This window comes from Grammomys surdaster, unplaced genomic scaffold (genome assembly GCF_004785775.1).
Source record: "Grammomys surdaster isolate TR1022 unplaced genomic scaffold, NIH_TR_1.0 806, whole genome shotgun sequence".
NCBI classification, from domain to species: domain Eukaryota; kingdom Metazoa; phylum Chordata; class Mammalia; order Rodentia; family Muridae; genus Grammomys; species Grammomys surdaster.
Window position 1 is genome coordinate 1,454,497 of NW_021605225.1, and position 24,467 is coordinate 1,478,963.

Consider the following 24,467-nt stretch of genomic DNA (forward strand, 5'->3'; position numbering starts at 1 on the left):
GTACATTAATCTTTCTACAAATCTAAAAGAAAAATATTTTACTCTTCAAAATTTAAAAACAAAACTATGTAAGGTGCTATAATATAACATTTATTCAAATAATAAAATTTTCATGAAAGAAATATGAGAACCAAAGTTTTAGGAACAAAATGACTTTTAAGGTCATCTTTCATTTTCAGGGATGAAAATTGCAACCCCCAATTTTTTTTTATTTGTTTGTTTGTTAGGTGAGTGTGTATGTATGTGTGTGTCTGTTTGTGTACCTTGTCTATGGGATTAAAGGACAATTTGTAGGAGTCAGTTTTCTCTCAAGTGGGTTCTGGGGATTGAACTCAGGCCATCAGCTTTAGTGGCAAGCATCTTTATTCATTTTGCTTGCCCAAGACTGTTTATTTAGGCTCTTCCTACCCAAGAACCTGAAATATTCCTACTTCAAAAACTACCTTCAGATAGGGCCTGAGAACAAAGTTTAAGACCATCATCTGAAACATTTGGGCCATACCTGTAAACTCAAAACGTCTTTGGATTTTAGAGGCACAATTCAGTATACACTGCATGATGTCCTCAAGAGGGTCAGGGGCAGATCCTTTTTTGCTAGCACATCATTATCTGTATAGCAAAGGATGTGCTCATTTCTACACCAGATAATCTAAATGGAGCAGTAGGCTTCAGACAGCAAATGGGTCAGATTTTATACTGTGAGTGTATAAACTTATACTTTTCAGAGTCTTCAGTAGTGTTCAAAATTTGAGAATTCAGATAAGTGATTGCTAGCTGTCCTTCCTATCTGAGAAAGATTTCTATTCATAGTTTGCAAAAGAACTAAACTTGATTGTTTGGTGTATGGGTAAAAACTGGAATTTTGACAAATAATCCGACAGCTCTGATACAAGTATCAAGGAAAAACTTCAAGATACAGTGCCCAGGGACACAGTATCATGGCCTGGAACACAGATGGGAACCTCACCAGGTCATTTTTAAAATATGCCTCTTCCAACTTTTTCTTTCAAACACCAACTTGAACCCGAAGGCAAGTTTCACAGAGTTATTCCAAATTTTGATTGCATATGAATGTCCAAAGGGCATAAACATACAAATAATCAGACAGAGCAAAACAAAGAATGGAGAATTATTACTTTAACTTAATTCCTAATTGATGACACAGATATTTATTCACTATTGATTGTGTCCTGGGGGTCAGATACTGAGACCAGAAACTACACAACCACAGATTCTACACTAAGTTGCTTTACATTGAGTAACATTCTTTTATTGCTAATTCCTCATTCCTTCTTTACCTCTCGAATATGGTAGAGCCTGTGGGCACAGCAACAGAAGCATCTAGAACCTTTCAAAGCTATAGCTCCATCTGCTGGAATATAAGAAAACTCACTAGCGGCCCACCACCCATACAAGAGCATTAGACTAATCCCCGTTGTTGAGAAGGCTTTGATGTTAATTAGGTTAACACCCATAAAAATGATCCTAATATAGTTCGTGCTGCTGAAGATGAAGTGACCTTTCTTACAGGAGTCTAACCTTGCTTCTGGGCTCCGAAGGAAAGCCCAGAACAGAGCTCTGTTTCTGATCCTAGAGATAAGTAGTGTGCTGGGCAGGATAAATCAGAACAGCCAGAAACTGTTTCCTGGGTCCCCTGGACTTGGTCTTCTCCCTGTGTGTTCTGAAACTGTCTGATACACCCACTTACTGTTTCCTCTGGCCCCATTCTTTTCTCTGCATCACTTAATGCCCCCCTACATTCACTCACTAAGGCTCAGGTTCCAGCCCCTTCTACACACCTGCTTTGTTAGGCTTACTCCTTTGATATAGAGAGATCTGTTATCTCTGCAAAAGTTGCCATATTGGGGTCTGCTGGGGGGTGCCTCTTGATCTCTCTGTAGGCACGTGTGCATCTCTGCAGAAGGGAGCAAGAGCCAAAGGCAAATAGATCAGTACTCACAAGCAAGAGCATAACATACTATTTTTAGACGTGCTGGCTTCTACAGAAATGGAGGGTTTGAATAAGTAGAGGAGAGGAACAGAGTGAGGAGAGTGGGAAGAACACTTGTGAGTCTGGGAGTGAATATGAGCCATGGAGGCACAAGAGATGGAGTGGGGAACCCTCTTCCCAGTTTCAGCTCCATAAGAGCAGGGACTGCGTTAAGTTATTTCCCAGGTTATTCTCTGGGCTTGAACAGCAGGATCTGATGACAAACACACAGTATTTGATGTATGAATGAGTGAGTGAGAGAGAGAAGGTTGTAGTGGTGATGATTGTTACAATCTACCAAACGGCACCTTAAAAAATTATCTAGAAGGCTTTAAGTTCTAGACTACCTTCGGAGCATCTGTGATGCGAATCGACCACCTTGAGGAGACACTCTCAGAATCTGCCTGAATGTGTAGTTTGGAGTGGAAGAGCCACACTGGCCACAGAGCTGGTTCTTTCTGTGTCTGACCCCACAGGAATCCTCACAACCACTGCATCTGAAATTTGGGTTCAACTTCTTATTAACTAGATGACCTGGAACCATTTTCTCACATCCCTGGACACTTAGCCTCTCTCTTCTACCAGGACTTGGATTTTTCATGATTCAGACTGGAGGAGGGCTCTTTTCTCTGTGTACCTTCTCTCCTTCACGCCACAGGTTCCTGTTTATGCAGGCAGGCCCATATTTTACCTCCTGTCAGACTCCACATCTGGATGCTTGCATGGAATCTCTCATTCAACTCTTCATCCAAGTGACTCCTTCTGTTGCACATCCTATTTCTTTCTCAGAACCCGTTTCTACTGCAATCACTGGTGATAAGAGATGCCAGTTACCTAGATGCTGAACTTAGAGATCTTTTCCTGGCTAGCACTTTCTCTCATTTTCCCCAAGCCCATCATTCAGTTACAATGATTTTACCTCAAAGATAAGTAACATCACCAAAAGTAGTGAGTTTCATGGTTATGATCTTGATATTTGGTAGATTCGGGAAACTGGATTGCTATAAGTTGCTATGGCAAGCCTGGGCTATGTGGTGAGTTCCAGGCTAGCCTGGGTTACACAGTGAGACATCTTAAAAGAGCAACAAAATCAAGTGTCTCATTACTCACATGCATCCATCTTCCTTAGTCCATGCATGCTCCAGAGCGCCAAGGAAGTTTCTCTTCATCTGTGTATCTATTCTCCCATTTTCCCCACTCCTCTCCTCTCCTCTCCTCCCCCCTCCCCCTCCCCCTCCCCTTCCCCCTTCCCCTCTCCCTCTCTCCCCCACACACATAAACCTTTCACTACATCAAATCAGTATTTATTTAAATGTTTTAACTTAGGTCACTCATTGTTCTGCTTTTTCCCTAGTCAGTCTTCCAATTGCAGGAGAATGAATCCCCAACTCTTTGTCTCTGGGCTGAGGGATCTCTGCATCTCCATTATCCCCAGACCTCACTTCTGATCCTCTTCAGCATTCTTCCTTCCTATTGTGAACACTTTTTTCTCTCTTCCTGCAATGCCTTCACGACTGAATCCATTCCTTCTGTGGTTACTCCAGTGAGAGTTAGCTAGCCATCTAAGAAACTCCCACAAGACTCTGCTGTCTACTTTGAAGAACTCTGAACAGTCTACAGTAGTTTCGTTCATTGATTTGGTGTTCCGTACTAGAATGAAAAATTTATAAGAGAAAAATTCATGTCGCTTATGTACTGGTGAGTCCTGAGCTTCTAGAAAACTGTCCATAGACAAAGCATTCTGCAAAGTTTTGTTGAATGATAGAGGAATCTCTATAAGCCTTGAATTTTTGTGGTTTTGTTTTGTTTCGACACAAAGTTAAAAATAGAGCCCACTTCATAGTAAAGTTATACAGGTTTAATGAGAAGATACCAGGACCTCAAAAATACTACCACTACTACTATGACTATGATATTATATTTTCCTAATCATTCATCAGCTCTATTGCGATAGCACCTGTAGCATTCTATTCACTAATCCTTATGAGATGGTCAAAATTAATTACAACATATAGATAAGGAAGCAAAGATCAAAAATAAACAAGGATCACATGGTTAGCCCATACTGAGACTCGAATTTCAAGAATGAAAGGGTTTTAAATAGTAGTGATCTTAAGCAGGAATGAGATTACAAAAGGCAAGAGTAAAGGTTTTGAACACAGGTGGTCCCAAGAAAGGAAACTTGTTTTGTGCTGAGTAGCTGGGTATCCAAGGTGAGTGTCTAATAATGTATCCTAGGTACAAAACTGTTATTCAAGTGAAAGGTCAGATGTTGGGAATTTGAGCATTGAAAAAAAAATATAACCTCTCATTTGTGTTCATAATAGCATGCCTAGATGCCTGGAACAGTATGCAAATACAGATCTCTCTCTCTCTCTCTCTCTCTCTCTCTCTCTCTCTCTCTCTCTCTCCCTCCCTCCCTCCCTCCCTCCCTTCATCCCAGTAAGAAATGCTGCTTGCTTAATAAGCCTAAGCTACCGTTCTTAACCAATTGCTTAACACAAGCCCTTAGGACTTAGACCCTTGCTCATAGCATCCTATATCCATTTTGATGGCTTACTATGAAATTCCTGAAAATATAATTAATGTCAGGTCCTCAAAGCATTCCTTTGCCAGCAGATACAAGAACAGCTAGCCTTAGGCATTGTAAAAAAAAAAATTAGAAAACCTTTTTATCCCTTTATACCAATGTCTCTAAAACAGCTAAAAGTTTACACAAAACTTGTACAGCAGACTCTATTCTGAATACTTTGAGACATGAACTAAAGTGTTCCTTATGTGGATCCAATGATATTAGTACTATCAGCTTCTCTATTTTGAAGAGAGACGTTAGATAAAATTATGTTGAGCTGCAATTGGCCCCGTAAATAAGCTGTGTAAACTTGATGGAGCGGGAGGGAAGACCTATAAAGCTATTTTGGTTAGAGAACAGTATTGCGGCTGAGATTGCAAGAGAAAAAGACCCCGGCATCTATAACTCTTTCGTATTCATGCAAGCAAAACAAACAGACATGAAATACACACAGACAATTCAATTACCCCTTGGGAAATTCAGTGACCTTCAGTGAAGTAAGCAGTAGGCACATTTTTTTTTAAGGCAAGTCACTATGTTATTTCATAGCTTCCCTTTCTTCTTTTGTTTTAAAAAGAGACTTGATGGCTAGGAAGTTTCGGAGGACTTCTACATTGAAGCCACTGCCCCGGTTTCTTCGGCTACGCAGCCACAGACATTATCCACTTATTACAATACTTCCCCCACCTCAAAACACTTTTTCGATTCCTTCTCACAGCCGTGGTCCCATCCCCTAAAACTCTCAGGCAATCTTGATATTAGAAGTAGCCATGTTGTGGGGAAAGACCTCAAGGTTTCCATTTGTTTCCTAGTTTTAAATTAGTGAACATGATTTACCGTTAATGCACCTCGAGAGATGGAGCCTTATTAAAACCAAAAACAGGTGGCTCATGGGAAAGCTTCTGGGCACTTGAGCATAACTCCTCATTTGTGTCAGCCAAAAGCTGGACTGACTTATGCTGCCATACCGTCTGACCAAATTAGAGTCTCATATCATCAGTGCGGGTTTCACAATGTGTATCTCAGACATGTCCTCCTCTCTTTTCTTGCACTGCAGCATTGAGCTTGAGGTAAAATGTCAAGCCTCTGAGTGAGCAGACTCACGTGGCAGCTGGTGGCTGACCTACTTGCTTCATTGGAAGTTAAGACTAATTTTTGTCCTTCACTCTTCTCATTGGTCTCCTCTCTCCATGACTGTTTTTCTTAAAAAAAAAAAAAAAATGTCATTCAGGTCAGACATCTCAGATACCAAGGAAGATGACTTTTATCTTCCAGACCAGGTGATGGGGTATTGGGAGGACTGCATGCCACTGTGACTCTTACATTAAGACGTGGGTTTGCAAGTGAGTCATGTGAAACACAGAGATGTGAATAACAGTGTACTGGAGTTTTTAAGTTAATTGTCACCAAGCTTGGTTATAAAAGTAAAAAACCACTTATTAGAAAAAGATAGAAAAATTAGATCTGAGATTCAAAGAAAATCTTGTTTTTAAAAATCATGGTATTAGGAAATACAATTTATGCTATTGCAGCAGCTAAGTGCCTGTTCTCTGTGTGTTCTTCCTAGCAATTCCCAGAACTCTCCAGAATGGGGTGATACATCACTGGTTCCCTCACTCATTCAGTTCTCAAGAGAAGCAAAAAACCAGGCTACTTTGTAAACAAAGTAACAGGTAATCTGAGGAAAGGCCAGGTGTTAGAAGAGACTGACTGCATCCTGAGACTCAGAAGGTCATGTGATGCTCAAGGGACCCTGGGGAGTTACCACCATTATGTATGCAAATGTTTCACACTAGAGGGAAAAGCATAGAAGTTACAAAAACTTGCTAGCTCCAGGGAGGATGCTTTAGGGTCAAAACAGCAAGCAGGTGGAGATTGCCTGGAATTCAGAAATGCAAGCTTCATAAAAACTGTTTTTACTGGGATGTTATCCATTTGTATTTCTTCTGGAAACTCTGTTCAATTCCAAGGTCCATTTTTAATTAGGGTACTTGCTTTCTTGATGTTGAGTGTTTTTTTGTTTTTGTTTTTGTTTTTAGTTTTTAAAATTTTTTTAAAATATTCTCTTTATATAATATGTATAATGTATTCATATAAAATAAATTTACTACATAAATAAGTAAAATAAATTACATAATATATAAATAAAATATAATATAGTATACTATATGTTAAATAAATATATATTTATATAAAATATATATATGTATATATATAATAGCTATTAAACCTGTCTAATACATTGCTGTCAAATGTTTACTCCTGTTCTTTTTATTTTGTTACTGCATGCATATATGTATTTAAACATACATATTCCCAAAGATAAGCTGTTTAGTCCATATAATACCCCTTGTACACTTGAACGCATGTTTTCAGGGCTGACCATCAGGCACCGGAAAACCAACTGGTCTGCTCTTTCCTGAGAAGGACCACCCGCTTGATCCCAGAACTACTCAGTTCCCTGTAGTTCTTTTTGTAAGGTTGAGGCTTTGTGGGATTTTTCTTTTCAGTTTGGAACGTTTATTGTGGTTCTCTTTGCTTAGCTCATGCTTAGGTGGTTATATCAATTAGACTTTACATGTGTGGCTTCTAATATAATAGGAAAGACAGTCTCACAGCAAAGCCCTTTGATTCCGAAGGTTCACAACTCACCTCCCCTTCCACAATGTCTCTTGAACCTTGGGTGGTTGAGTGTTCTGTAGATATATCCACTGAGACCAGTCTCCATAACTCTCTATGCTGAATGGTTGTGGTTTTCTGAACTGGTCACCATCTGTTGCAAACAGAAATTTCCTTGATAAGTGGTTAAGAGTACACTTATCTGTGGGTGTTTGTCCTTATATAAGTACAAATGTTTATAGATTGTTGATAGAGGTTATGCTAGTTTAGTAAACTAGTGGTTGAAGATTCCTCCAGTAACAATGATTTTACTAGAACTGATTAGTTAGCTAGGTTTCTAGTACCAGCTATAGTACTATAAGGGTTTATAGCATCCCTTTCATAGAGTGGGTCTTAAATCCAATTAGAGAATTGTAGGCTACTGCAAAGTACGTGTGTCACTACTGCACTTCTAGGGGTATCGTGCAATGTTGGTCTTTGATGTGGTTCATAGGCATATATGGTTCATAGGTAGGTGGTACTGTAGATTGCCTTTCTCCTTTGGAAGCTTTTATAGCATTTTATTGTACCATGAAAACTAGTCCTTAGGGGGCATTTTATCTAATGTTAGGTATTGGGCAACAACTCTAATTGTGTGAGCATCTTGTTAATTGAGTATTTCCAAATATATAAATACTGGATAATATTTAAGCATTAAGAGTCTCATTTCTACCGGGTACCACATGGATGGTGGGATAGTCTGGGTCAGCCAAGCAATGTAGACAGCGTGGATTGGCAGAGCAAAACACCATGCTGGGATCTCACCGGTCTAGTTGTGGTGCGTGTGGCTTCTGGCCACGGAATATGGCGGCCTGAGGTAAGCAAAGCCACATCACCACCCGGATAGATGGCCCACATGAGGTTTTTAAAATATTAATCGCAACAAGACTTTACATGACTGTTACTGGGAGTTTTGTTAGCAGGTCTATGGCTCTTGGAAAGAGAGTTACCTGACCTCCTGTAAGTTGCTTCTTTACTATTGAAAAGCTCTTTAATTTTATAAGATCCCATTTGTCAGTTGTTGATCTTATTTTTCTGAGTAACTGTGGTCCTATTGAGAAAGATTTTACCTATGCTAATTCCACCACACCCCAGTAAGAATGGTCTTTATTAAGAAAACACGAACAAACGCTGGCAAAGATGTGGTAGGAGTATAAACTGATACAGTTACTACAGAAACCAATGTGGAAGTTTCTCACAAAGCTAAAAATAAATCTGCTATATAACTAGGTATGCCACTCCTGTGCGTACACCCAAAGGACTCTATACACTATGGTACTGACATCTGTATAACCATGTTCCTCTCTCTTACCCTCTTCACAATAGCTAGAAAATGGGATCAACCCAAATGTCCAGTAACTGATGATAATGTGTTCATTCACACATTGAAATTTGATTCATCACCAGAGAGCTGGGAAAAAATTGCACTGAGTGAGGTAACCCAGGCCCAGAAAGGCAAATAATGTATATTTTCTCTTATATACAGATATTAAACTCAAATTTTTATACTTTTGTATTTTAAGTTAGGGCAAAATGTCAGCAGAGGCCAGGTAGCAGGAAAGAAACCATAATAAATGTCAGGGAAGAGGAAGAGGGCTGAAGAAGGGAATAGTAAAGCAAAGAATATGAAAGTGGAGTGGGCACCACTAAAGGAGGGAAGCTGGGATGGATGTGGAGGATAGAAAACAGGTGGGAAAAAGGTCCACTAAAACTAAGACTGTATAAAAGAGCCATATAAGAGAGCCAGTGCAAAGTGAAGGAAACCGACCCATGGGCTGTTGGCTCACAGAGGCTCTCCAAACAATACTGGCTATTACTATTTTCAAGCTCTTGGTGGCTAAGCAAAACTAAACAGTAACTTCTTATTGATGAAGACACCATGTACGCTGGGTACAGGTCACAAAGAAGCTAACCTAAAGCTAAGCTGTAACTTTCCTGCCTGTTGGCTAACATTCACAGTTCTGGAAGGTGCTATACAACTGATTGCAGAAAAGACATCACCAATGATCACACCCAACCATAGACCCTTTAATACTAAACTGACAGGAAATATACACCTACTGTTGCAATAGCGGTGTGAATGTTCTGGAAAACAACCAACCATTTCTGTATTAGATTTGAGGCCTTCTTCACGGAAGGGAATACATGCCTGGCACTAAAGAAAACACCTCTATAAGACTGGGCTGTAGGCAATCTGGAAGAGAATTTTCGTAATTAGTGATTGATGGGAGAGAGCTCCACCCATTGTGGATGGTGCAATCTCTGGGCTGGTGGTCCTGGGTTCTACAAGAAAGCAGGCTGAGCAAGTGTAGGGCAAGCCAGTAAGCAGCACCCCTCCATTACTTTTATATCAGCTCCTGCCTCTAGGGTCCTGCCCTATTTGAGTTTCCATTTTGACTTCCTTTAATGAGGAAGAATGATATGGAAGTGTAAGCCAAATAATCCCTTTTCTCCCCAACTTGTTTTTGGTCATGCTGTTATGATATTTCACTGTAGCAATAGAAACCCTGACTAAGACAGTTGCTCTCCACATGTGACCTCAACCTTGGTAGTATTTCCCCTTCACAGCAAGCGTAGTATGATGCTGTATAAGTAAAGACTACCAAAATGGGATTATGGGAGGAAGGAAATGCCATTTTTTTTACTCAAATGTGTTCCAGTTTGCTTCTTCTTATTCCTGCTGCATCAATGGAACTGTGTGTAGGACCATCCCACCATGTCCTGGCCCTGACTCCTACTACTGACTGTTGAACCTACCTTCTCCTTCTGCTAAAAGCACAATACTCCTCCAGGCTAGTCTTCCCATCTAAAGATCGGGAACCCAACTATTACTACCCAGGTCCCAGACAGGAGGAGGGAAGTATTTCTCAGCCTCACCACATAGCCTATCACATGTGTCCAGCCAGTACACATCCTCTAACAGCTTGTGTTGTTCCCTGTTGCTTATTTACCACAGTTTTTCATTCACATTCCTAAATGATGGCTCTCTCAAAATAGCCATATCCTAATGCTTAGAACCTGCACATGAGTAAGGAAAAAACATAAGGACTCCTGAAGAATTCACCAATAGAATTGAATATGTGTGGCCATTACCACCAACTGTCTCCAGAAACCTTTCATTTTTGTAAAACTGAAACTTTTCTACCCATTAAACTATAATTCGCCTTCCCCTCCCTGGCCCCAGCTTCTGTAATTATCATCCTGTTATATTTCAGGACTAGCTTTAACATATTGCAAAGATGGTACTATAAAGTATTTGTCCTTTTGTGACTGGCTTATTTCACTTGGCATACATACATCAGTGCTCATACATGCTGTACCGTGTGTAAAAATAATGATTATATATTATATAGTATATTATTTATTTCTCTTACATGTTGCTTGTCCATTTATACAATAATGTACCATACATTATCCTTAAATGTACAATTATGCCATAAAAATAAACAGATATTATTTCACGTGAAAATATAAATAAATGTCAATAGCTAGTAAAACTAAAAGAAATATGAGGAGAGTCAATGTATCAGTTTAAAAATATGCCAGAATTAAGCTAATATTGCTGCATAAATAGAATAGAAATATTAGTGAAATATAATAAAACATTTTAAATACGTGAATCCATTGAGAAATTTCTTACATGATAAGAACCAATTTTGATATCAACAAAATGAAAGCACAATGTTAATTAAAGGGATAACTGGCTGACTGAAGGAAATATAAACTGTAAAGATAAATCTTAAACTATCTCAAATACTTAAAATTAAAAATAAATAAAATTATAAAGGAAATTATATGTACATTTCTTAATAACTTTGGAGTAGAAAGGGGGATTCTATGAACTAAGTATAAAAAAAACTCACAAAATTGAAACAGTGAATGAAATTCAATAACTTTTGAAAAGTCTATGAGCATGGAAAATACACTCTAAACAAGGCAAATGAGTATGCAGGTAATGGTTAGTACTTTTGCTAGAATCTGGAATCAATGAGGGGACAAGCCACCAAGCACACCTGTGAGAAATTACTTAGCCTCTAGAAATGTCTACGAACTATCGTGTTAATTGAGGTGGGAATGTCAATGCTAACGATGGGTGGCACCATTCCCTGGACTTTGGTCCTGGTCTACACAAAAAGGAAAATGTGATCTGACCACAAGTGTTCCTTGTGTTTCCTATCCATTGATATGATGTGACCAGCTGCATCAAGCTCCTGCTGTCTGGACTTGTCTGTCATAATTTAAGTACCTTCAAATCATGAGCTAAAACTTTTTCAGGGCAAGACAGTGCAGAGGACATTCCACCTTTTATTCTAGCTGAGGCCATTTTAGGCCATTTTAGTCCATTTAAGTAGAATTTAGTCTTCTTAATGGAGAATTCCATGGAAAGTTACCCAACTAGGAACCTGAGGTTAAGATGCCCCAGCTAACTTAGCTTCTGTTAAACTCCCTGCTTGTGCAAACCCGCCCACTAACAACTTAAGTTCTACTATAGTGCTTACTTGTACAACTCTCCCCCTCTAAATAACTGCTTACCTCAGCATCTGTTAAACTGTTTGCTTGCACTACCCCCACCCCTGCCACAGCTGCCGAGTAAGATGTTAGGATGTGGTTTTTGCCTTTAAAAACTCCTTACCCTAAACACTCAACACTTGGGTCCCAAATATCTGAATATAGTCCAAGTTAGCTGGAATAAAGACTTTCAATTGGCTCTAAACTGTCTGCATGGTCAAATCTGGTGGGTGCCCTTTCATGAAATAAGCCTTTTCTCCTTTGAGTTGCTTTTGTCTAGTATTTTCTCACAGTAACAGGAAAGAAACTAAGACAATAATAAAACAAACTGGAAAAAATATACAAATCATGTCAATGACATGTCACACTCAAAATATTTGAATGGCACAACAAAATTAGAACACTAAAATTTAAGATTACACCACTTTACCATGAAGGAGAAGCAATTTAGCATGATGGAGGGGAATGAGGCAATCTACCAATTAATGGGAACATTCCTATTTGGGGTATCTTTCTTACAGTCATTTCTGCAATACTGTTCTGACCGTACACATAGTTACTTACTGTAGCAAGGCTTAGACAGATCCCAAGTAAACCATGGTATATTACACAATGAATACTTTGTAGATGGAAAAACATTAATGGAGTTGTTTCCTGCATGGATACAGAGATGTTAGAATAATTCTGTTATGGAGAAGACAAGACACAAAATCAAAAACCAAACAAGAAAACCCAAGAACATATATAAAATAGTGTATGTAGTTTTTCACCCTTTTATACAATACAAGGAATAGAGATAAAAATACATTTTGTTCTGTTATATTTGCATACACATAAAGAAATATTGAAAAGATAAGTCAGCAAACACAAACTAAAAAAGTCTGATAGAAAATAGGACAGATGAGGAAAGAGATTTATTTGGTTTGTTCTTTATGATTCATATTTTTTAAAAACTTCAATTGCATTTGTGGGGGAGCATGGTGTATGCTCATGTGTACATGCCATTGTGTGGAGTTGAAGCAGCATTGAATGGATGTGTAAAGAATAGATAAAGTAAAGATGAGTGGGTCATGTGGTGTTACCATGGGAGCAACCAAGTCAAGGACCAATGCTTAGATCTCTGGGAAATTGGTAAAGCCTTCCCCATACAGGTCTAGTCTGGAATTGGCAAAATCTTTATTCAGTCAGGTACAAACATTGACAATGTGTGCAAGTACAAGTGTTTAGGAAAGATTGAGCAGCATATGAAAGACCAAACAACTACTGCTTCTTCCTCTAGATATTAACAGATGAAGATTTCTACAAGGTCTCCTACAGAGACTAACTAACTCTTCCCCCCAGTGCTGTATGTAACAAATACACTGAGGTTCTAGCTTGATACAATAGTTAGTGCCTTCCACCAGAGTGTGCATAGCTCACCTGTACATGAGTGTCTTGTGTTTCTGTAGTATCCATCATTTCTTCATTCTCTCTTCAACCCCAGTCAGGTCAAGGTGCCAAGCTCTACATGCCTCAGCATGCCTGGCATACATCTGGAGGTCAGAAGACAGCTGGCATGAGTTGATTCTCTCCTTCTACCATATAGGTCCCAAATAGTGAACTCGGGTTGTCAAGCTTGGTGGCAGGCACCTTTACCTGCTGAGAGATCTTTATGGACTTATCTTTCTTATTTTTGAGGCATATAGATGCATTGCTAACTTAGAAACAAATATTGTGATTTTTGAAACAGTAGGTCCTCTTCTGTTGTAAATTAGACAAATAGCATTGACACAAATATGAAATTTCTTTCCATAATTTAAAACACATATTTTCAACTTCCTTCTTCAGTACACAGTGTTTTTAGATTTTTTTTCCCCCTTGAAGGCATGGTGACTGTCTATACCCTACCTCATCCTACCCCACCCCGCCCCCAGCACAGGCATACTCAGACTTCCCTCACCTGTTGTCACCCCACCTTTTCATGGCTCCACTGAGCTCATAAAGATCTTTACAGCCTGTGTCCTTCACAGTCCTCACCCTACTTCTTTCTCAGCTTTCTTCTTTTTAAAAGACTTATTTTATGTATGAGTACACTCTAGCTGCCTTCAGACACACCAGAGAGGGCATCAGATCACATTACAGGTGGTTGTGAGCACCCCTGTGGTTGGGAATTGAACTCAGAACCTCTGAAAGGGCAGTAGGTGCTCCTAACCACTGAGTCAGCTCTCCAGCTCATTTCTCTGCTTTTTATGTGGGTTAGTGTGAACCAGGATGTATCCAAAGCCTTAGAAGTCACGGCTGTCAGACATGCTCATCATATGATGAATGAGAAACAAAACCAGATTGAATGTGGCCCAAATCTTTTAACAACTAAGTGAAATTGTAAAAATCAGAGAATTAGTCAGGGTTATGAAGATGAATGGAATCAATGGGATGAATATAAATTAAAGAGACTTTATTAGATGGGCTTTCGATGCACACTGGGTAGCCCAACAATGGCTCTCTGTACATGGAAAGGTTGAAAACCCAGTAGCTCTTCAGATTATAAGGACATATGACTCAACAGTCCCAATCCATTGCTGAAGGGCCAGAAAATATCTGTAGAGACTCCAATACAAGTTGGAATGTCAAAGAAAGTGGAGGATGACAACATCAGTGGAAGCAACAGGGTAGATATATTCATCATCAAGGGAAAAAATAAGGCAGGACTTTCTACCTGAGATCCCCAATGGACACTCCTGACCTGGACTCAGATAGGTGATTCCCACTCTCCTTTCTGCTCTCCAATCTTTCTAGTCTCCTCCACAGCCCTGCAGCAGATCACTTGCAGTAATTTGTCTTCCCTTTCTACCTCCATTTCCTGGAAAATCTTCTGAACCATAGAGTGGACCCAGATCTCTTTATTCTTGTGATTCCTCTCACCCCACCCCACCCACCTCACCTCACCCCACCAATGGATTTCCATTCTTTTGAGTCATCCACCAGAACTTAGGAACACTCTCTACTTTGGAACACAGTGGCCATATAGAATTGGGACTAAGGTAGGCAATGTCTACTCCTTCTTGTCCTCCACTACAATTTTCCTAGTAAGCAGACAGTTTGCAGGGACCTCTCCTCCCTCCTCACCTCCATTCTCCGGGGACTTTACCAAACCTTACCCCCATATCCCTTTATGTCAGTCACCAATACCTAGAAACACTTTTGACCTGGGAACACAGTGGCTACACCTAGCAAGGACTCAGGTAGGTGCATCATACTTTCCTTCTTGCCCCCTTTATGATCTGTCCATTCTCATTTTTAGCCTGGTAATAACCTGCTTACAGGTAGTCCTCTACTTGCCCCACCTCCATTCATTGAAAACTCCACAATCCTTGGCAGACCCAGGGTTCCCCTACACTCTTTAACCTTGTCTCTCCAGACAATTATTTGCCTCACTACAACATACTTGCAGGGTCTCCTCTTCCCACCACACTCTAACTCCCTAAGAATCCTGCTTCTAGGTCTTTCCCCTTGGCTCTTTTCCTGAAGCTCCTCTCAGCCCTTCTTCCAAACCTGCCTCCTCTCTTTCACCCACTGACTTGAAGAAGCTTACCCTACCAGGTAACCCATAGCCATCACATCTTCTCAAGATTCAGAGAGGGAAACAGAAATGAAGAAATAAAAGACCCACTCAAAAAAAAAAAAAATACAAGAACAGATATCAATACTTAATCATTCCAAACCCAAATACCTAGATACTTAATAATCATAATAATCAACAGCAAGGACAATTCATCTCTACCAGAACCCAGTTATCCTACAGTAGTGTAGAGAGGATGAATATCTTATGTAGGTATGAATATGTCACCTGTCATTGATAGATTCGATGGCCTATGGCTTAGGCAGAAAATAGGAAGTGGGACATCTGGGAGGCAGAATGGGTCTCCTTGGAAGATGTGATGAGACTGAATTATGGTACTTGAGCACAGGTAACCAGCCATGTGACAGACTATAGATTAAGATGAATGGGTTATTTTAAATTAAGATCTTGTCAGAGAAAAACTTAGCCTATATGATCAAGGTATTTGTAAATATATTTTGCATCTGAGTCTTATTTCTGGGAACATGGGGCTAGGAGGAAGAACCAGACCTAACTTTTACACAGTAGGCCCTGGAAAATGCAAAATAGCTCAAAGTCAAGACATGAACTTCAAATTAGCAATTTTGTATATGGACATTAAAGAAGATATGAATAAATCCCTTAATGAAGCCTATGAAAACACAAATGGTGCAATGAAATGATGAAAATAGAGACATTGAAGAAAATCCAAACTGATATAAAGCTGGAAATGAAAACTTTAGGAAGTCAAACAAAAACTTCAAAGATAAGCCTTACCATTAGAGTACAAGACATTGAAGTGAGAGAATCTCAGACATTAAAGACAAGATAGATGAAATGGTTACCATGGTCAAAGAAAATGTTAAATAAAAGAAGTCCAGGAACAAAACATCCAGGAAATCTGCAACATTATGATAACACCAAATTCATGAATAATAGGAATAGAGGAAGAAAAAGAAACCCAGATCAGAGGCACAGAAAATATTTTCAACAAAACCATAGAAGAAAACTTTTCTAACATAAAGGAGATTCCTATCAAAGTTCAAGAACCACAAAACACCAAATTTACAGGACTAGAAAAGAATTTCCTGAAGAAAAATACGAAAAAAAAAATACTAAACATATATGACCAAGCTAGCTAAGTCAGTCAACAGGTTCTCCAGGGAGGGACCAATGATTAAAAAGAAAAAAGACAATTAGACAACACTGTAGCATGACCCCAGCCAGTTCTGAGGCTGAAACGAATTTATATTTTCCCAGTCCGCTTTTATACCATTTTAATTACATGCAAGTAATAAGGTCAGTTCTAGGTTAAGAGAACAGGCAAAACAATAGGAACAAATAGTCAAGGAACAAGCAAGACAATAAATACAAATAGTCAAGGAACAAGCAAGGCAATAAAGAAAGTCCAGTGATCACTGTTTCAAAGGGCTTATCAGAATGACCCAGATATCTGAGCCTCCTTCCATGCCCTAACCCAAAGTCATATTCTTGCCTGAAGCCTACTTCTTTGTTCTAGCTCAAAATCAAATTCCTGCCTGAGATTACTTCCCTGTCCTGGCCCATTATCAGATTCCTGCCTGAAGCCTACTTCTCATGCTGAGATTAGTTCAGTTCCCTGCTATTGTCAAATTCCTGCCAAGTGGCTCCAAAAGCTCTCCACACATAGAGAACAAAGAAAGAATATTAAAAGTTTCAAAGAGAAAGGGCTATGCAATGTATGAAGGCAAACCTATTAGGATAACACTGGATTTCACAATAGAGACTCTAAAAGCCAAAAGGGCTTGCTTGGATGAACATTCTACAAACTCTAAGAAACCACAAATGTTGGTCCAGATTACTATACCCAGACTAGCAAATTGGACTAGAAAACAGAATCCATCTTTCTTGTGCATACAAAAAAACACACCTTACTATAACAGATAGACATCACCTCAAGATAAAAAGATGGAAGAAGATATTCCAAGAAAATGGATTCAAGAAGCAAGCAGGTGTAGCCATTTTAATATTGGACAAAACAGACTTCAAATGAAACTAGTAAGAAGAGATAGGGAAGGGCACTACACAGTTATCAAAGGAAAAGTCCACAAAGAGGACATGACAAGTATTAATATCTATGTACCAAATACAATGCATCCACTTTTATAAAAGAAACAATATTACAGCTTAAATCACACATGGTTCTTCACACACTGAGATTAGTTCAGTTCCCTGCTATTGCCAATAGATCCATTATCCAGACAACTAAACAAAGAAATGCTGGCATTAAAGAATATAAATCAAATAGACCTAACATATTTACAGAACATTTCATCCAAACACAAAAGAATATGTTTTCTTCACAGCAGTTCATGGACCTTTCTCCAAAATTGATCACATACCTGAACACAAACCAAGTCTCATCAGGTACAAGAAAATTGAAATAACACTCTGCATCCTAACAGACCACTATAAATTAAAGCTGTATATCAGTAATAACAGTAAGAATAGAAAGCTTACAAACTCATGGAATCTAAACAACTCACTACTGGATGAAAAATGGGTCAAGACAGAAATTAAGAAAAAAATTAAAGACTTTCTAGGATTAAAAGAAGTACATAGCTTGAACCCGAAAATGGACCCCCAGACAGAGTTATTAAATTAATAGGCTGGCAAGCCAAGGGCAAGTAAGATTCTGCACAGAGCCTTACCAACAACCTAAGACAGAAGTACATTGCTTTTGATAATGCATGTTCCGTGACAAGTAAGGAAGGCATTCATGTCAGAACGACCTAAGACAGGCTCAGTCTTGTTAATGAAATAAAAAACAGGGAGAGGCAGAGAGTCTTCGGGGCTGGTTGGCGAGAATCTGACATGGGCCAAGGACAAGGAAATGGGCTGCTTGGCAGAAATATGACATTGGCCAAGGACAAGGAAGTAGGCTTCAGGCAGGAATCTGACATTAGGCTAGAACAAAGAAGTAATTTCAGGCAGAAATCTAAATCTTAGGCCAGAACAAAGAAGTAATTTCAAGCAGGAATCTAAATATTAGGCTAGAACAAAGAAGTAATTTCAGGCAGGAATCTATATTTTAGGCTAGAACAAGGAAGTAGGTTTCAGACATGAAAATGACTTTGGGCTAGGACAGGGAATTTTGCTCAGATATTTTGGTCATCCTGATAAGCCCTTCAAAAAAGTGATCACGGAAGTGTTCACAGAATTTTGTTTATTACCTTGCTTGTTCTTTGACTATTTGTGTTTATTGACTTGCTTGTTCTTCAACTATTCGCATATATTGTACTGCTAGTCCCTCAACATAGAACTGATCTGAATACTTCCATGTAATTCAAATGGTATAAAAGCAAAAAGGAGGAAGGGGGATGGGTTAGGGGGTTCTAGAAAGGAAAAATGGGGAAAGGAGATGACATCTGAAATGTAAATAAATAAAATATCCAATAGAAAGAAAAGAAAAGAAAAAAGAAAATCAGTATGGTGGTTCTTCAGGAAGCTGAAAATAGATTTACCTCAAGATCCAGCTATATTATATACTTTGACATATACCCAAAGGACTCTACAACCTGCTACATAGACACTTGTCCAACCATGATCATTGGTGGTCTGGTCATTATAGCCATAAATTGAAAAGATCTTAAATATCTGCCAATGGATGAATGAATAAAAACTGTGGTACATTTACATAATGTACTATTACTAAGCTGTTTAAAAAATAAATGATGAAACTCACAGGTAAATGGATGGAAATAGAAAAGTCCATCCTGAGTGAGGTAACTCAGAACCAGAAGGACAAACATGATCTGTATTCATTTATATGTGGATGTTAACTCTTCAGTCTTCTATAAGCAAGTTCCAATTCATATAATCACAGAAGTTATGTAGAAAGTAAGGAACTGGGTGGAAGGGATGGATCTCCCTAGGAAGGGGAAATAGAATAGATAGTTAATGCTGGATGGGGAAAGGAAGGACTAAAATTAGAGAATCATACATGGAGGGGGAGGGCAAAGGGAGGCAAAGGAGGGGATGTGGAGAGGAAGAACTAAATCTAAGTATTATTTGAGGGGGTCATATAAAAATCTAACACAGAAGCATATAAAAATCTAACACAGAAGCTTTCTATAATATATACAATTGCCAAATAAAAATGTATAGCCCCAACTAACCATCAGAAACTTTGAATACTGAGAATGGGTTACATCTAATCAAATTTTGACTAAAGGGTCCATGGGAACCCGTAATTTAGATTGTTGGCAAGGATATTTGTATCTTTCAACAATGTTGAGGCCCTATTATTGAAGACAACACCTACACAACTCATTGAACACTGAGAAGTTTAACTGATGCTTACCTAAAGCCTTCACACCTAACAGCTAGTGTTCATGATACGGGAAGGTACTCTACACACTACCGAAGGAGAAAGGTAAACATTGGCCCAGCTTAAAAAACTGTTTTGTCTACAATGGTGACCTGCCCTGCCTACATGATATGCTGGTTCGATATCGCCATAAGGCTTATGGGAATAACCAAGCAATATCTGATTTGAGTTAAGGCCCACTCCATGAGATGGAACCCACATTCAGTGCTGGTTGGGTGTCCAGGAACCTGAGACTACATAGGCCAGGGACCTAGAGGGAAACTAAATGCTACTGTTCTGCCAAAGGAATGCAGCAATACAATGGCTAACGGCATTCTGCTAGACTCATAGATCTACGTATAGCTCAGCTATCAGCAGAGAAGCTTCCTCCTGTGGCAGACAGCAACTAATATAGAGATCCATAGCAAGACAATGCTCAGAGAATGAGAGAGCTTGGAACATCCAGCATTAAATGAGATGTCTCCATCAAATTTCTCTACTCAAGGCTCAGGGAACTGCAGAAGAATGAAGCAGAGTGTTAGTACCAGAGGGAATAGAAGATACAAGGGAATTAAGGCTTTTAGATAGAATAAGGCTGGCATATATATGAACTCACTGAGACTGACGCAGCCTACACAGATCCGAACCCAATGGTGTCCCAGCACTGAAATGAGGAAGTAGATACAAGGTCTCATCCCCAATCATGAAGATATCATCAATTAATAACTTTGCACAGGGAAAAGGTAGTTCTCCAAGGGAGTCTCACTGAACAAAGCTCATGTAAGGACAGGCCCCATCCCCTGCAGTAGATCACCAACACAAAATTTCATCAAAGATATATTTGGATTTCTTTGGTTTGAGCCTATTTTTGTTTTACTGGTCTTTTGCTTGCACATTACTATTTCCTGTTGTGTGTTTTAATGGTGTATGTGTGTGTGTGCATGTGTGTATATGTGTGTGTGTGTGCGTTTATGTATATGCATTTCTCATCCTCTTTGTTCCCTTTTTTGTTGTCTTTTAGTTTGTTATATTCTTGTTTATTTGTCTTTTCTATTTGCCTGTGTCTTTTTTTTAAAAGAGAGAGAGAGAGAGAGAGAAAAGGCATGGAGTTTGAAGGGTGAGAAGGTAGACAGAATCTGGAAGGAGATGAGGGAGGAGAAACAGTGATCAGAATATATTGTATGAAGCAAAATACTTTCAATTAAAAAAAGAAAGAAATCCATCAGGTAAAAATCAAAACTTTTCCACTTGGACTGCTTTTATTGGAGCTACTGAAGATGACCCCACTCTAAAGGAGAACTCTTCCCCTTTTATCTGTCCTTTCAGGAAATACCCTTAGCAACCCTCGAAGCCTTATGTCTCTCAGTTGATTTCAGATATAACCAAGGTGATAGCCAAGATTAACAATAAAAATAAGTAAGATTGTGATTGGTCCCCCTCTGCTTTCACAGGACTTACCACCATTCTGTGATATAATTTACTCCTGGAAATCTCAGCTCCCACCTGGTGCCTAGGGTCTCCCTGCAATCCACCTCTTTATGAAAAAGCTCTCCAGTGAGTCCTACCTTTGGGCAGCTGTTATTTCTCTCAGTTCATTTACCTTCCTCTTGCTTTCTAGACTTAGCTTTAGAAAGCTGGCCAACACTGCTTCTCATCTGTTTATGGAAATGGAACTTGAGACCCAGAAATCAAGTAGATCCCCATGTTAATATCCCAGATATCTCAATTAGTGAAGTTAGCACTGAGATCTGGTATGTTTGCCAATTTTGCATTGATGTGACCAAATACCCACCAGAAACAACTTAATAGAGGAAAGGTTTATTTGACTCATGACTTTAAAAGATTTCAGTCCAATATGGTAGAAAGGCATAGTAGGACTTCAGTCCATGGCAGTGGATTTGATGGCCACATGGTGGCTGGCCAGGAAGCAGAGATGGCAGGCTGGACCCAGGGAGGATATAACCTTCAAAGACCCATATCTAGTGATCTACTTCTACCATCCAGATGTTACATCGTAAATACTTAGCAGCCTTCCAAAACAGTGTTCTCATATCCACTTGAGAATCAATGTTCAAAGTATGAGCCTATGGAGGACATTCCTTTCCAAACCACAACACTGTGTTTGGCTCCATGCCTAAATTTACCCTAACCCACAAATTCACTATCCCTATTTTTTCTTCCCAGAGCAAGAAAATTTTCTCTCTCCTGTCAAATGCTGTCAAAAACAAGAAACGGTCAATTCATTGTTTTGTTTCACAAGACCCAAGAACATAAGGAAAGTACTTTCCTGCATTGCTAACAGTAGCTTTTTTCTGAAGCAACAATTGCCATTGTGAGGTGATTTTGACTGGGTATGTTTGCCTATTTTAGTTCTTTAGAACAAGCTAAAATCAGCAATAGGCCTGTCATACATGTATACTAACACCAAGTCTTGGGTCTCTGTGGATAAACACTGAAGCAGATGGCTATAAGCTACTGTAAACAGGCAGTTTTGTGACAATTTACCAGCCTGAATAATCATAGACCTTGTAAATAGGTAGCCTTGGCAGATAATACCAACTTAGATAAGGACAAGTGAGTCATAGGCAGAGTCATAGTGACCTGTCCCCTGAACCTTCACCCAGCTGATACCCTGTTCTGAAAGATATCTGTACTCCCCCTGAACACCCACGCTCCAGTGTCATCCCCTTCCCCATGTCCTGCCTTTTTGTGTTTATAACCCCTGTGTGAATGAGTATAAATTACAATTTGATAAAAAAAATCTTAGTCCAAGCAGAACAAGCTGAGGGTTTTGTGTTGGATTCAGAGCAGAAAGTCCAGTCAGAATCTACTGTCATGGCTCTGTCAACTTTCTTAAGCCAAGGTTTACAGCCTCTTCTAAACAGCTAAGTTTCCATTTGTGAAACAATATCTAGAATAACAGCATGTTTATAAGAGTTGTAAGGATAGACAAATGACAACCTAAGGAGCAGACACTGTGTAGCTCCTGAAAGGAAGCAATTCCTAGGCAGTTATAGTTGTCAACATTCCTGATATAAACTGTCTCCATCTCTCCCTTATGTGTGGTTGTATGTACATTTAGTGTGTGCATGAGTGCACACATATATGCTGGTCCTTGTGTCTGTGTGTATATGTGGAGAACAGATGTTGGCTATTCCCATTATAGCACGTTTTGCCTTATCTTCTTGAGACAGAGTTTCTCACTGAACCTGGAGCAAGACTCACAAGCGAGACCCAGAGATATTCCCTTCACTGCCTTCTATAGCACTGTCGTTACAGGTGTGCACCGCCACCCTTGGAGTTTTACATGGTTGCTGGGGGCTCACACTCAGGTCTTCATGCTTGCTGTTAAAATGTCATACATGCCAAATCCCCTTTCATCTAAACCATGAGAATAAACCAAGTTGTTAGAAACATTAAGAGTCGAGGAAATTCACCCAGTGTGTCATCTCCTCAGCCCCTTATATCAATGTTTTTGTCAAATTTCAAAGGGTATATTAGCATAGCCAAAATTCTGGGAATGATTTCAGGGATATTAAAGTTTGCTGTGTGTAATCAACCTTTCTCCAACTTTTCTATGGCCAGAAAATCTCTCTTCAACATCCCTGGTGGACCTCCAATACAGGGTCCTACCTCATACCTTCTAGGATCTGGCTGTTTCTATAAATACTTCATGGTTCATGCCTCATTCTTATTCCCTCTCTGTTTCTAACTAATTGTATGTGTGGGCTTCCCTTCCAGTGGGTGCACTCACTGATGGAAAGCTAGCCACTGTGACACATTGCTGAGTTCTTGCTAACAGTTTGGTGTCCAAAAAATCATCTCATCTCCTAGTGTTGCACTAGAGTAGTCAAGACACTGGAAACAACCAGTTTAAACCAATCTGGGAACCTGAGGCACTGGGTCAATTAGTTAAGAAGGAGAGTTTAAGGCGAGGGACCTTTGACCCTCATACTTGTCTATAAACAACCCTAGCCTAAGGTCATTACCACAAGGTAGTTTATTTATTTGGACATTTGTTCTTGTTGAGACAAATAGGGAAGAGACCCAGAAACAACTGGCTATCACTATGTGGATGGTGAAGACTTTACCAAGCTTCCCAGAATTGGATCACTGCTTTTATTGTTAACTAAACCACACTCTCTCCCTGGTATCATATTCTATACTACCCTTATCAATGGCCACTCTGTGCCTCACTTTTCCTTTGAACTATTTATACAGATTATTTTCTTCATGCCTGTGTATCTCTATAGGCAGTTCCTTTCTTTAGAGCAAGACTCCTTTTATGCTCACCTAAGTATCTCACAGTGGCTGCATGTGATAGACACCAAAGACTTACATGTCATAGTGCAAAGGAAGGGAGGATGGTTGGTGGGGAAGAGGAAGGGAGTTTTTGTTGCCTCAGGACTTCATGCTTGGTTAATTTCTTCTTGGTGCTTCTGATGACTTGGTTTCATTTCACAGCTAGGTAAGAGAGAGATTGGCTCAGGTGACATCTGACACAGATGCTATAAATAAGTGCCAAATTTGCTCATGTTTCCTCAGAAGCTGATAAGGAATCACACCCTGGGAGAGCCCCAGGATCTTGGATGTGAGATTGCTGTTGCTTTCCTTCTCAATTCCTCCAGACATGTGGACCAATGGTGCATGCTGGGCTTCCTTCTGCAAGACTGAATACTTGGTAACCATCCAATATGGACAAATTAGAGTTGGAGCCCCATAACAGTGTAGAGAAGGATCCTGTGGCTAGAGCCTCTAGAACTGCCCTGTTTCCATGCTTTCCAGCACTGGGAAGATTTGTGCAAATGCCCTG